A 12,958-nucleotide genomic window follows, 5' to 3' on the forward strand; every position below is an offset into this window, starting at 1 on the left:
GTGGGCCAGAGTTCACTTGTTTGACTTGCTCCAGAGTTTAAATGAGCTTAAACAAATAATGACCAAGGTTTCAAGTTCAGCATGATCACAAAGTGGAAAACAGATAAACCTAAAGATTTTGCAGCTAAAACAAGGACATGAGAAGCAAAGAAAATCTTTGTCAAGTTGGTCACTGGTGACATAACAAAAGCTTACTGCACCGTGTGCCATTGGGAGTTCTAGTAGGCTACAGAGGTGAGTGTGACCTAATACTGCATGCTGCTGCAGAGATGCACAAGCAAAAGGTAGAAGTATTATCAGTGTAATTATGGGACTGAAGCAGTACTAGAAGATAAGCGATGAAAGTACCTTAAATTCAAAATTCAACTTTATTCGTTAACTACGTCTGGCAGTTACATTCAGCACATTTAAACATTACAGAAACATTTCATCAATAGAAGTGAGAAAAGGTCAGAGGTCTAAACCAGGATTAAATTATTTATAGACCTGTTTAAGAAGTAGTTACACAAATGATGGCTCCCTTCAGCATCTGTAGCTTTAGCTAAAATAACATAGCTCTGCTAGCTACATAATAAACATTACTACATAAGCCAATATGGCTAGGTTAGCTTAAGCAATGTGATTTTTAGCAGACATAGCTAAAGCTAATGTGGCTACATAGAGAACGTAGCTGCATAGCTCATTTTGCCGCTTTGTGAGCTTAGCTTTGGCTACATTATCTATGTAGCTTTGTTTTCTATGTAGATAATGTTATCAACCTAATGTAACTTTGTTATCAACATAGCTACATTCTCTATGCAGCTTATGCAGCTAACATAGTTATACAGAGAATATAGCTATAGCTCATGTTGCAACTTGGTGAGTTTAGCTTTGGCAACATCATCTACATAGCTATGTTATTTATGTAGATAGTGTTATCCACCTAATGTAGCTATGCTATCTATGTAGCTTTGTTATCAACATAGGTGCAATTGTATTTCTGGTGTCTTATAAAGCCATGAGGGTCGGGCACTTTTTGTGCTTGACACGTAAATAAAGTAAAATCAATCAATCAATCAATCTACATAGCTATGTTATCTATGTAGCTATGTTATTAGTGTAGTTACATTTTCTATGTAGCTGATGCAGCTACTGCAATACATAGAGAACACAGCTACTAAGCTCATGTTGCTGCTTTGTGAGCTTAGCTTTGGCTACATTATCTATGTAGCTTAGTTATCTATGTAAAGAATGTTGTCCTTGTACTGTTATCAATGTAGCAATGCTGTCGACGTAACTGCATTCTCTACATAGCTTTTGCAGCTAATACAGCTATGTAAGCTACACTTGCTGTGTTAGAATGTTTCATGGAGGACAAACCTTTTCCTGTTGGCAGGCTGTTTACTTGGCTTTATTAAACGCTCTGTAATTAAGTTTTGCAGGTCAGGTTTTTGACTTTCAAATTTCGTTATTCTAACTCTTATCCTGACCGCAAATACGTGGAAGTTTAATCCAGTTTGATTGAGAACGTTTCATTTCCATTCTGAAAGAGATGGAATCTTAGCTGGAATGTGTCTCAGTGGCAGCCAGAGATGTATGGTCTGCAGCCAGACACCTCTCGAAATGTGACTTGTCAGGTCATTCCTCTGAAGCTGTCAAAAGCAACAGGAGATATCAGTGGAAGAAGAGAACTAGGTGAGTTCTGCTTCTGTTTTCAATGTAAAATCTTTTTATTTCTTGGTGAGGCCACAGACTCTGATTTATCTGATATTTTTTTTATTTCTAGGTTTATTCCAGAGGCTCTAGAATTGGAATCCAGGGACTGTCACAAGATCAATAAGGGGGTGAGAGAGGGTTCTGACATAAATATTTCATTAAAAATGATAGACAGTGGCGTTAATATCCAACCAATAAGCCTCTGTTACATTAAAATCACTTGTTACATCATTGAGAACAGGCACGTAAATACTGATGAGCAGCATACTATTGGAAACAGCGGGATATCAGGTTGTCTTTCAGGAAAAAAGTAGTACTCAGTACTCAAGCACTAAAATGACTGTAAATTCCCACCCCTAGTGTGGATGTTTGCCAACATGTGGCTTTAGTATGAAACTTTATCTGTGAAATTTTCTCTGAAAAAAATCAGACAGCAGAAAAAAGTAGGAAAGATGCAGCAGGAACATAGATGTTCAAGCACAGTCACAAAAAGGTAAAACTGACAGGATGCTGTGAGTGCTGTCAGGCTCCTGTGTGTAATTAAATAGGCCACCTGTTGGGGATCAATAGCCCACCTGTCTTCACCACTGACACTCAGTGAGACTGTGGTGTCACGCGCATAGCAGAGTCAGCAGTGTGTCTCTGCACACGTCACACACACTGATATTAACAGATTACATGTCAGTCCTGAAGGGCAGGCACAAAAACCTGCACTAATGGAGTCTAACATGCCTGTTAGTGTGAGTGAAAAGGCCATGAGGAGGAATTAACACTCACCATAAACATCCAAATGTGTACACAGGTGACAGCGGATTACATGTCAGAAGGGTTCAGGGCAGAAGAGATTCATGCTACGAATTCACCCTTCATTCAGTACTACTTTCATCAGCATGACACAAGGAGATAAAAGACACAAGAGGTCGTTTTCACATCATCTCCCTTTACGAGAAAATGGCTCACTATACAAACTAGAGGTTCAAGTTTGTGGACAAAATAAAGCAAATATCAGCCAAACAAAATCATAACCAGTATGGTTGTATCACAGATCTATTAGCTGTTGGTATGCTTTCTAATATGGATGAGTCCGATCTCTGATTTGTAGGTGCTGCTATCTTGCGGAGGACTGCCATAACTGCACTAAATAAATCTTTTCTAAGTGTGTGACAATATTTGCTGGGCAGGAGTTGGTTGGATTTGTCCTTTTTGAGTTATTGAACAGTACATCCTCCATGGTTTCAGCAAGCTGAGCAATCAACCCAGACACCCGTCTCCCCAGTGACACTTCCCAACTCCTTCTGGGGGATCTCAAGGCGTTCCCAGTCCAGATGGGATATAGAACCCCTCCAGCTTATTCTGGGTCTTCTCCGAGGTCTGGAAGACTGGAAGACCTCCAAAGGAAGGCAACCAGGAAGCATCCTAATAAGATGCACGAACCACCTTAACTGGCTGTTTTTGATGCGAAGGAGCAGTGGATCTACTCTTAGTTCTCTCCAGATGTTTTCACTCCTCACTCCATCTCAAAGGCTGTGCCCAGCCACCCTCCGGGGGAAACTCATTTTAGCCATTTGTAACCGTGATCTTATTCTTTCAGCTTTGCTTTCTAGCTCAACACCCTCTTCACAACAACGGACAAGACCTGCAGTACCACTGACACCGCACCAATCTGCCTGTCCATCTCATGCTCCCTTTTACCCTCACTTATGAACAAGACCCCAAGATACTTGAACTTCTTCACCTGAGGCAGAGACTCACTCCCCACCCTAAGGAAGCGATCCACCTTTTTTTCCGGCCGAGAACCATGACCTCTGACTTGGAGGTGCTGACTCTCACTCTGATGGCTTCGTACACAGCTTCAAACTGCACCAGTGCCTGCTGGAGGTCCCCAGCCGAGGACGCCAACAGAACCACATCATCTGCAAATAGCAGAGATGGAATGCTGAGGTCCCTGAGCTGGAAACCCTCCTCCCCCTGGCTGCACCTCAAGATCCTGTCAATGAAAATCACAAACAGAACTACAGATAAGAGGAAGCCATGGCGGAGGCCAGCATGCAGAGAGAATGTGCAAGACCTGATGGCTTGTCTCAACAGTCCTCATATTCCCACAGTGCCCCTTACATGTCCTCCTTAATGGACATGATTGTAAGCCTTCTCCAAGTCCACAAAACACATGGAAACTGGAAACTCTCATGCTCCACAAAGAAGCTATGCAATCAGCTGGAACCTCCTTTCCAGCACTCTTGATTAAACTTTCCCTGGGAGGCAGAGCAGTAGATACCCTGACAATTTGAGCACATCCTCTGTTCCCCCTTTTTAAAAATGGGAACCACCACCCCCTGTCTCCCACTCCACAGTCATTGTCCCAGATGTCCATGTAACACTGAAAAGGTGAGTCAGCCATGACAGTCCAACAGGAGTTGGAAAAGTGGATTTAATCAGTAAGATACTAGCTGTAACTATTCTCTCTGAGAACCTCTTAAGTCAGTGAGAGTCTAGCAAAAGGGGCTTTATCAAGACCGACTACAGTCTTCTTAATTCCTTCATACATGTTTCATCGTGGAGCAGCAGGAAGTGTGCATGTAAGCATGTCTTGTGTGCAGCATGTTTGCATAAAATGAGAAATTTGAGGAGAAAAAGGAGCACTGCATCTTTACTGCATGAATTATTCAACACAAGAAGTACAGATTTTTCACCCAAGATGGAGCTGGAGTCTGTTTCATCTCTCAGTAATATATCACCTAGCATTCATTTACACCTGTGTGTAGGATTAGAATATGTGTAAGAAGACCTATGTGGTAGATTGCAATGCAATTGACTTCACAGTCAATCTTGACCAGTTATAAGATGCAAAATGCTCTGATAAAAATTTTGAACACTAATCATCACCAAAGACACAAAATTAATTAGCATGAATTTTTAAATAAAGAATCAGACTTTGCAGGGTTGATATCGACTCCATCACTAATGTGAATGGTACTAAAAACAATTTAAATACCCTTTCTGCTGGAGTAAAAGCCCTGCCATTAACACTGTTGACTTTTTAATAACTTCTCCAAGAGAATTTAGGGCCAGAACGATCAAGTGGTGCCAAGGAAATATGTAAATGTGCTTGATACAACAGATGTTAATGCTCCATGGCTGAAGAGAGGCCAAGTTGGCACCAGAATTCAAAGACGCATAATCAAGGACATACACAAAGCCACAATCAGGCTCATTACACATCATAGGTCGAGCCATAAATGAGCCATAATTAAATGAGATACAACAATCCCTGTACGTCAGAATAAGGAGAGGGCATTGTGAGACTTGTCACGTTGTAGCCTCTTGTTGTGTAGTTTGGTTGCACGTCATCTTTGAGATGCTTTTAAAGACAAAAAAATGATTTAAAACCTTTGGTTGCAGCCTTTGGCTGATGCCTTGGGGCTATAAAAGACCAACATAGATATCTCTCTGACTGGGATTTGAATAAAACAAACTATTTGACAAATGACAGAAAGTTTCATCAAGATTTTTCATTGTGTTCTGTAAAGTTCCTAAAATTGATGGAGTAAGTAATGGAACATTTACCACTTTAAAAGCATTAGTTTCAGGCTGATACTTGCACTTTTTTTATAGAAGGCCTGCCAGAACTGAAAATGTGTTATCTCTGGAATGAAAACTGTTAGAAACACTCTATAAAAGTCAAATGTTTATAGAGTTTCTTGGAGGTTTGCCTTCTTCAAATCCCTCACCAACTTTTTCAAATGCAATCCAAAAATATGAAATAACACCTAAGAAAGTGTTTCTTTCAATGGTGCTTCAGCCTTATGTTTAGCTTGTGTGAGGAATCCATTTGTGTGGCTGCTTTAGCCTGTGCTTTTACTTTGCCTTTTGTACTGTCTGATTATCTATTTCCTGCTTAGAAGTACTACTGCAGAAATACAGTGCCTATATATAGTTCCCACAGATGTTTTACCTCTTTACTGATTTTATTAACCAAGCATGGTCAATAAAATTTGTCTGTTTTGACAAAAAGAATAAAAAATCAAGTCAGTATTTACTATATGCACAATACCTAGAGGTCTTAGCTTTGACTCAGCCACTCCAGAACATTCCCCTTGTTGTCTTTAAACCATTTCTGTGTCGCTTTCTCTGTATGCTTCAGCTCATTGTCATGCTGTGAAATAAATTTTCTCCCAAGCTGTACTTCTCTTGCAGACTGTATAAAACTGTCCTGCAGGATTTTCCTATATTTTGCATTCATTTTTCCTTCTAACTCTACAAGCCTTCCAGGGCTGGCTGCTGAGGGGCATCCCCACAGCATGATGCTGCCATCGCCATACTTCTCAGTGGGGATGGTGTGTTTTTTGATGATGTGCAATGTTTGAGCATCTTGTCTGATGCCAAAAAGCTCCATTTTGGTCTCATCAGACCAAAGAACTTTCTTCCACTTGACCATGGAGTCTCCCACATGCCTTTGGTGAACTCTAGTCCAGATTTAATCTGAGTTTTCTTCAACAGTGTCTTTCTCTTTACCACTCCCCCATAGAACTTTGACTGATGAAGAACCTGGCCAACAGTTGTTGTATGCAGAGTCTCTCCCATCTCAGCTGCTGAAGCTCCTTCAGAGTAGTCATAGTCTTGGTGTCTTGGTGGTCTCTCTCACTAGTCTCCTTCTTGCACGCTCGCTAGACTGTAAGGACAGCCTGATCTAGGCAGATTTACACATGTGCCATATTCCTTCCATTTCTTCCATTTGAAGGATTTAACTGAACTCCAGGGGGTGTTCAGTGCCTTGGAATATCCATCCCCTGACTTATAATTCTCCTCTGAGTTGCTCATGGGGTTTTCTTTTGTCTTTGTGCTGTAATGGTAGCCAGGGATACTGATTAACCAATGACTGGACCTTCCAGACCCAGGTTTCTTAAGCCTATAATCACTTGAAACACATTCACTGCACTTAGGGGATCTCTAGTGCACTGACAGTTGTCTGGATGGACTTTCGGCTGGGTACCACTCTTTTGAATTACTGCTGACCACATGTGGAAACAATTGGAAAGATAAACAATTTTAGATGAGAAAATTGGTGCATTAACTCATCTATTTTCTAGTGTATGTTTGAGGTGCTTTTTGAAATGGGATGCAAGATAAGGGAAAACTCCAGGGCACAAAAAGGCACAGTCAAGTCTGACTTCCTTATGACGGCCTGATGCCAAACTAAACCAAAGTTTTAAAGGACTTAGAATCATGTTTTGAAGGTTTTCCTTGTCTTTTCTTATTTGGTATTTAAAGTTTTTTTTTTTTTTTTTGTGCTAGACATTATTTCTAGATTTCAAAGCAGGCTGCAGGTTTGGAAATGGCCTGATTTAGACAGCTGCATGTGCAAGAGTGACGAAAGAGAGCAGAAAGACCAAAAAGGGGACTAAAGTTTCATTTCCCGTCCAAGGCTGCCGTTATTTAATGATGATGATTTCCATCCTCCTCCTACGTCTCTGTCTGGCGGAAATTCCTCTTCTCTAACTGTTTAAAAACAGACAGGAATGCACACTTAAGCCGGAAAGGTATGTATATTAAAAATTCCAGAGGATGAACCCCAGAGAGTCAGAGAGGGATAAAGAGGATGTTGGGAGCTTGACCAAAATATCTCCAGTGTGAGGTGGTACTCAACATTCACAGATCAGAGAGGAACAAGGTAACAGAGTTCACAGGTGGAAAAACCCAAATCCAAAACCACGCAGTGAAATCAAGATCATGCTGACAGGCTGTGTGGAAGAGAGGAAGGCACAGGTGGTGGGAGAAGTGCCAAGTTAAGGTCAGTTTAAGTGATTTGAATGGAGCCAAAGAGGTGATTTGAATGGTAAATTCAGCATTGTTTCCAGGCGTCCTGACAAAGCTAAGCGTGCACAATGGACAGGTGGTTGACACAAGCTGCCTGGTTTGCATAACATCAAGCAACTTTTGGAAAACCAACACAATGCATGCTTGTTTTTGTGAGAATTAATCATATCTGTGCATGTAGATGTCGCTTCTTTAACTGGTGTGATCTCTATCTCCATTTTATTCCTCCGTGTGCACTTTTCTGCCCGCTGCGTTGCCCTCTCCGTCTCTCTCCCACTCCTTCCCTCCCTCTTTCAGTCTTTGAAAGTGGTTATGTAACATCTCAAGATTTCTCAGCAGTAAAGGCTTCTGGAAAGAGACAGGGACAGGAGGAGGTGCAGACGCTTTCAAAGGATATAGTCTGATGTGCATTTACAGCTTTTCTAAGCCTTTAATTTCCTCAAAGCAGGTGGAAGAAACCTTCTACTACTACCAGTGCTGGCAAAAAGGAGAGCTAATTTTTAAAAATGAGTTTTAAGCTTGCCAAAATACACACCAGCCTCTTCAAAAACACATTCTGTAACTGTCTTGTCAAGCCACTTTGTAATTGTCGTGCTGAGACTCTGTGGTTTGGCTAAGCGAGGAGAGATAAGTGCTTCTGGCAAAGTGGCGATCAAGCTTATTAGCTGTAATGAGCCAATCACATTACACAGAGGAAGACAGCAAGGAAGGAAGAGTGAGAGGCTGTCAAAAGAAATAGTTGAAAATTGAGGAAAGGTGAGTTTAAGAACCAATAAAGAGGCAGGATTGAGCAGACAGTAGCGTTTATCTAGACTTTGTTTAATAAAGCAACATGGTGACAACAGAGGAGAAAAGCAGTGGCGCTGATATCATCATCTCTTTATTTAACTTCATTACTTCAACAAACACTGTCCAGCACCTGCTCCCTAATTTAAAGGGACAGCTTCATAAACTGTGCAAGATCTGTTGCCTTGGAAACAAAGGGGGGGAGAGAAAATAGAAAGAGGGGACTTGAGGTTTAAGGAGTAATAGAAAGCAGTGTTACAGAGCTGCTGACATGCAGGCACAGTGTGTTTGTGTGTGAGATTCTTTATTGCTGACTGTCACCAGCAGTGGGTTTATAAGCAGTGTGATAGAGACCAGAGTGTAAAAAAGAGCCTGAAGCTCAGCTGCTGCAGCTCTTAAGCTCAAGTGTCCAGATCATACACACAACCACAGCCCTCACATCCACCCTGAAGAGTCTGTCTGCTTGTTCTGTCTTCCTGTGGCCTCAACATCGACTTTTAACCTTTTCATCCTTCATCTTCCTCCTCTCTGCCTGTGGTCCAAAGAGGACTCTAGCATAATGGGCATGTAGCAAGAACATTTTTCCTGCTCTGTGCACATTTGCATGTATATAATACGGACACAGGTGTATAAAATCGTCACCAAGCCATGCAGTCTTCATTTGCAAACATTTGTGATCCTAAATGGGTCGTTCTGAAGAGCTCTGCGACTTTAAGTGTGGTACTGTGATGGATGCCACTATTGCAATACAACGGTTGGTGAAATGGATTTCCCTCAGACAACTGTAAGATATTATAAAAAAAAAAGTGGAAGCATTTAGGAACAACAGCAACTCAGCCATGAGGCGTAAAAGTCTCCAATGCTCTGCAGATTCCATAGCTGAATAGTTCTGAACATCCACTGGCATTAATGTAAACACTTAAACTGTGCAGCAGGAGCTTCATGAATGGGTTTCCATGACCAAGCAGCTGCATGCAAGCTTCACATCATCGAGTCCAACTCCAGGCATCAGATGGTGTGGTGTAAAGCACAGTGACACTGGACTGCAGAGCAGAGGAGATATGTTCTGTGGAGTGGCGAATCACGCTTCACTATTTGGCAGTCAGATGGGCGAGTCTAGATTAAGCAAATGCTGGGATAATGTTATCCGCCTGACTGCATTGTCCCGACTGTGAAGTTTGGTGGATGAGGGATAATGGTATGGGACTGTTTTTCGGGGTTTGGGCTAGGCCCCTTATCTCCAGTGAAGGCCAATCTTAATGCTTCAGCATACCAAGATATTCTGGACAGTGCCATGCTTCCGACTTTGTGGCAGTTTGGGGAAAGCCCTGTTTTATTCCAACATGGCTGTGCCCCAGTGCACAAAGCAAGGACTATAAAGACATGGTTTGATGAGTTCAGTGTGGAAGAACTTGACTGGCCCCCACAGAGCCCTGACCTCAACCCCATTAAGCGTCTTTCGGATGAACTGGAACAGAGATTGGGAGCCAGGCCTGGTCCAACAATAGTGGCTGACCTCATAAATGCTCTACAGAATGAGTGGACAAAAATTCCCCAAAAACATCAAAATCTTGTGGAAAGCCTTCCAAGAAGAGTGGAGACTAATAGCTGCAAAAGAAGGGCAACTCCATATTAAATTGCATGTAATTGAATATAGTGTCTTTACAGTCCCTGTTGGTGTAATGGTCAGGTGGCCAAAAACCTTTGTCCATGCAGTGTATCGGACCACACTGCTGTCCAGTACTAATTTAAATAATACATCTAAAAGTCCAGATCATAAATTACATGCCTTTGCATTAATAATTCCCAGATCAAGACACTTTTTCTTTACATTCATTGGGTAGCCAAATTAGAACACTGTAGGAGATGCTTCATATGGTCTTGAAAATAATGATAATGTTAAAACTATTGTGTAAGTTGTAAAAAACTGCTGAATTCAATCTTTAAATGAAGCCTATAGTTAGTTTCTGCAGCATAGTCCAGCCTTAGTCAGCTGATGGCCAGCTGATCCCAATGATTGCCTCCCAGCTCACACAGCCAATCACAGCTCTTTCTTTCTTTCAACACAGTGGTCCATTTAATGTGACATACTCCTTAATCCCTGCTTGCATTAATGCTAATGCCCCACGCCTATGATGGCAAAGCTTCACCTCCTCCACTCCAGCCGCCTACTTTATAGTAAAAAGCTTGTTACACCCTCATATGCAGATTCATGCTACTATGGATTATTGCTTTTAAACTAAATGTATTGTGATCAATTTGCATTATCTAAAAGTGTGACTATTCTTAAGGGGGCCAACATTTAATTTTTCTCTGTTTTGCCTTCAATTCGTTCTCTTTTCTTAGAAAGACTTTCATGTTTTTCACACTCATATTTCTAATTATTTGTATGTGATTATTTAGAAAATACATCCTTAATGTAAATATGAAATACACAAGCCAATGCAAACCATATTCTTTCTACGTGGCTCATTAGTTTGATGAATATTATCGTCATTCTAATCAATACCTGGCCAGCTAATGAGCCAGCCAACCAAGCATGAGAATACACTGACGAATAAATCAAGCACCACAAAGGCTTTTGTTCACACATTTCATTCAGGAAGTTATTTCTGCAGCAGTTTAAAAACTGTAAAATGCCCATGTCACAAGGTGAGCAGTTTATTTTTATTCGTGGAATCTGCAGCCAGCTTAAGCAGCAACCTTGGACTGTAAACTAAGCTGTGACATGACAAAGCAATGACTCAGGGTGAGGTCCGCTTTGAACATTTGAGAGCAAATCCCTGTCCCTGCTGACAGGATGCTATCTTCAACTGTAAAGGAGCTGAACAATCACAACATCAGGTGATCTGAAATTAGCCCAAATCTAAAAATACTAAACTATTTCTATGTATGCTCCCAAAGGGATTAAGAGGAATTATTAGAAGGTAATCCTGAGGTGCCTCTACGTACATATCTATACATCTGAGAAGCTTCCTTTTAAAATTCCCTCAGCGGCTCAAAGTCTTAGAGCACTGAGGCTGTGTTTGTGTTCTGCTTGATATCACCTTTCTATTCTCAGTGCCTCTAAACCAGCCGGCAGCTGATGCAGATCACAGCTAAGCATGTGTGTGATTTAACAAGAGTTTCTGTGAGCTTTGGCAGCAGCCAGAGAAAGCCACAGAACGTGTGTGTGAGAGAGGAAGTGATGATGAAGGAGAGACAGAAGGCTGGAGGGGAGCTTTATGAGTGAGTTTCAGGGCGAGTGAGTGAGTAAGTGAGAGAGGGAATGGTAGTGTCGGTGAATTAGCCTTTGAATGACTGTGTGTGTGAGAGTAGAGCAGAGTCAGATATGGAGTGTGTGACAGAGAGAGTGAGTGATTGGGTCTGTCATTGAGTCAGAGAGAGGGGGATTGGAGCAGAGGGCAAAGTAGGAGAGGCAGAATGAAGGAGGAGTAAAAGATCCAGGGGTCTCATTTAGAAACGTTATGTTGCACAAAACGTGGTCTGAAGTTGGCGTACACCACTTCTCAATCTAATATTTATCCGCTCCAACGATGTGACGGAGCGGAGACAGACTGACCACATCACTGGTGGAAGTTAGGGGTAAGGGGAGTGCATGAATGCAGCAGAAACATGCTGTAAATCTACTTTTATCTTTAGTTTGAGACCGTAGCTACAGTTGCGAACTAGCAATGTTGTATAACCAACATGGTATAATCTGCTGAACTGGGCTTTAAGGCTGAATGTGTGTGCAAAGGGTGGAAAAAGAGGCAGATCTATGGGCGCATATTTCCAGGTGGATTGGGATTTACAAAGACAGCACTGTGTGAAGATGTGTGCATGCAACGTTATATAAATGTACATTTTTTTGAGCACACGCTGATATTGGATTTTTGGCACACATGCCTTTTTACCCTGGATTCTAGGCTCAAATTTCTAATGTAAACATGACCCCTGTTCTGCCCCCACCTTGGTGGGCCTTTCATCGACCTACAGATGGAACACTAGCCAACTACAAGCTCGGTAATGTGCTTTGCATAAAGGCTACCAACAGTAAAAGATATCACCTCACACACACACAGCAACCCAGTACAGCCAGGTGGAAAAATTAAAGAGGGGCTGCTGCTGGGCTGTTGGTACAGGGGGACTCTGTATGTGTGCCTAAGTGTGAGTCTGGCTGTGAGACATTTGTTTCCAGCAGAGGCCATGTGGAAAATTGCCTCCCCTCTCTCCAGTTACACAGAAAAACACATAGCTTCTCCTGGTGAGCCATCTTCATCTCTGTGTGCAGAGAGTTATAATGATTTTGTGTTACAGAAGAATAAATAATTAGCAAGTGCTGTCACATCAAATCAGTGCAAACACTCTGTAACAGAAAATCTGTCCTGTGGGAAGCTAGTCCAGCCAGGTAATGTTTTCTGCTAACCAAATAATGAGGTGTTCATTTAAGTACCTGGAATGTGTCCTAAGTTGCCTAAAGCACTCCTTAAAAAGCACCTAATGTACAGCATGGTTGTGGTACTGTTGTTGTAATAATAATTGGTTGTACAAATACCCATGGCACACGAAGACTAGTCTCAAGGCCCACCAGTGAGTAATTCACAAAAGCCATCAGCTGGCTAAACTTTCTCTCTCCACAACGGCAGGGGCCGGATTCTGAATTTAGGTCTAACCTGAGAGC

The 12,958-nt window shown here is 41.8% G+C and overlaps 1 protein-coding gene across 1 annotated transcript in view; it reads right to left on the reverse strand.

Annotated features, from left to right (window-relative positions):
* Nucleotides 1–12,958, reverse strand: part of kcnh2b (potassium voltage-gated channel, subfamily H (eag-related), member 2b) — a 405,497-nt gene that overhangs the window by 202,562 nt on the left and 189,977 nt on the right. The window lies entirely within an intron of this gene.

The sequence above is a fragment of the Cheilinus undulatus genome, linkage group 19 (genome assembly GCF_018320785.1).
Source record: "Cheilinus undulatus linkage group 19, ASM1832078v1, whole genome shotgun sequence".
Classification (NCBI taxonomy): Eukaryota; Metazoa; Chordata; class Actinopteri; order Labriformes; family Labridae; genus Cheilinus; species Cheilinus undulatus.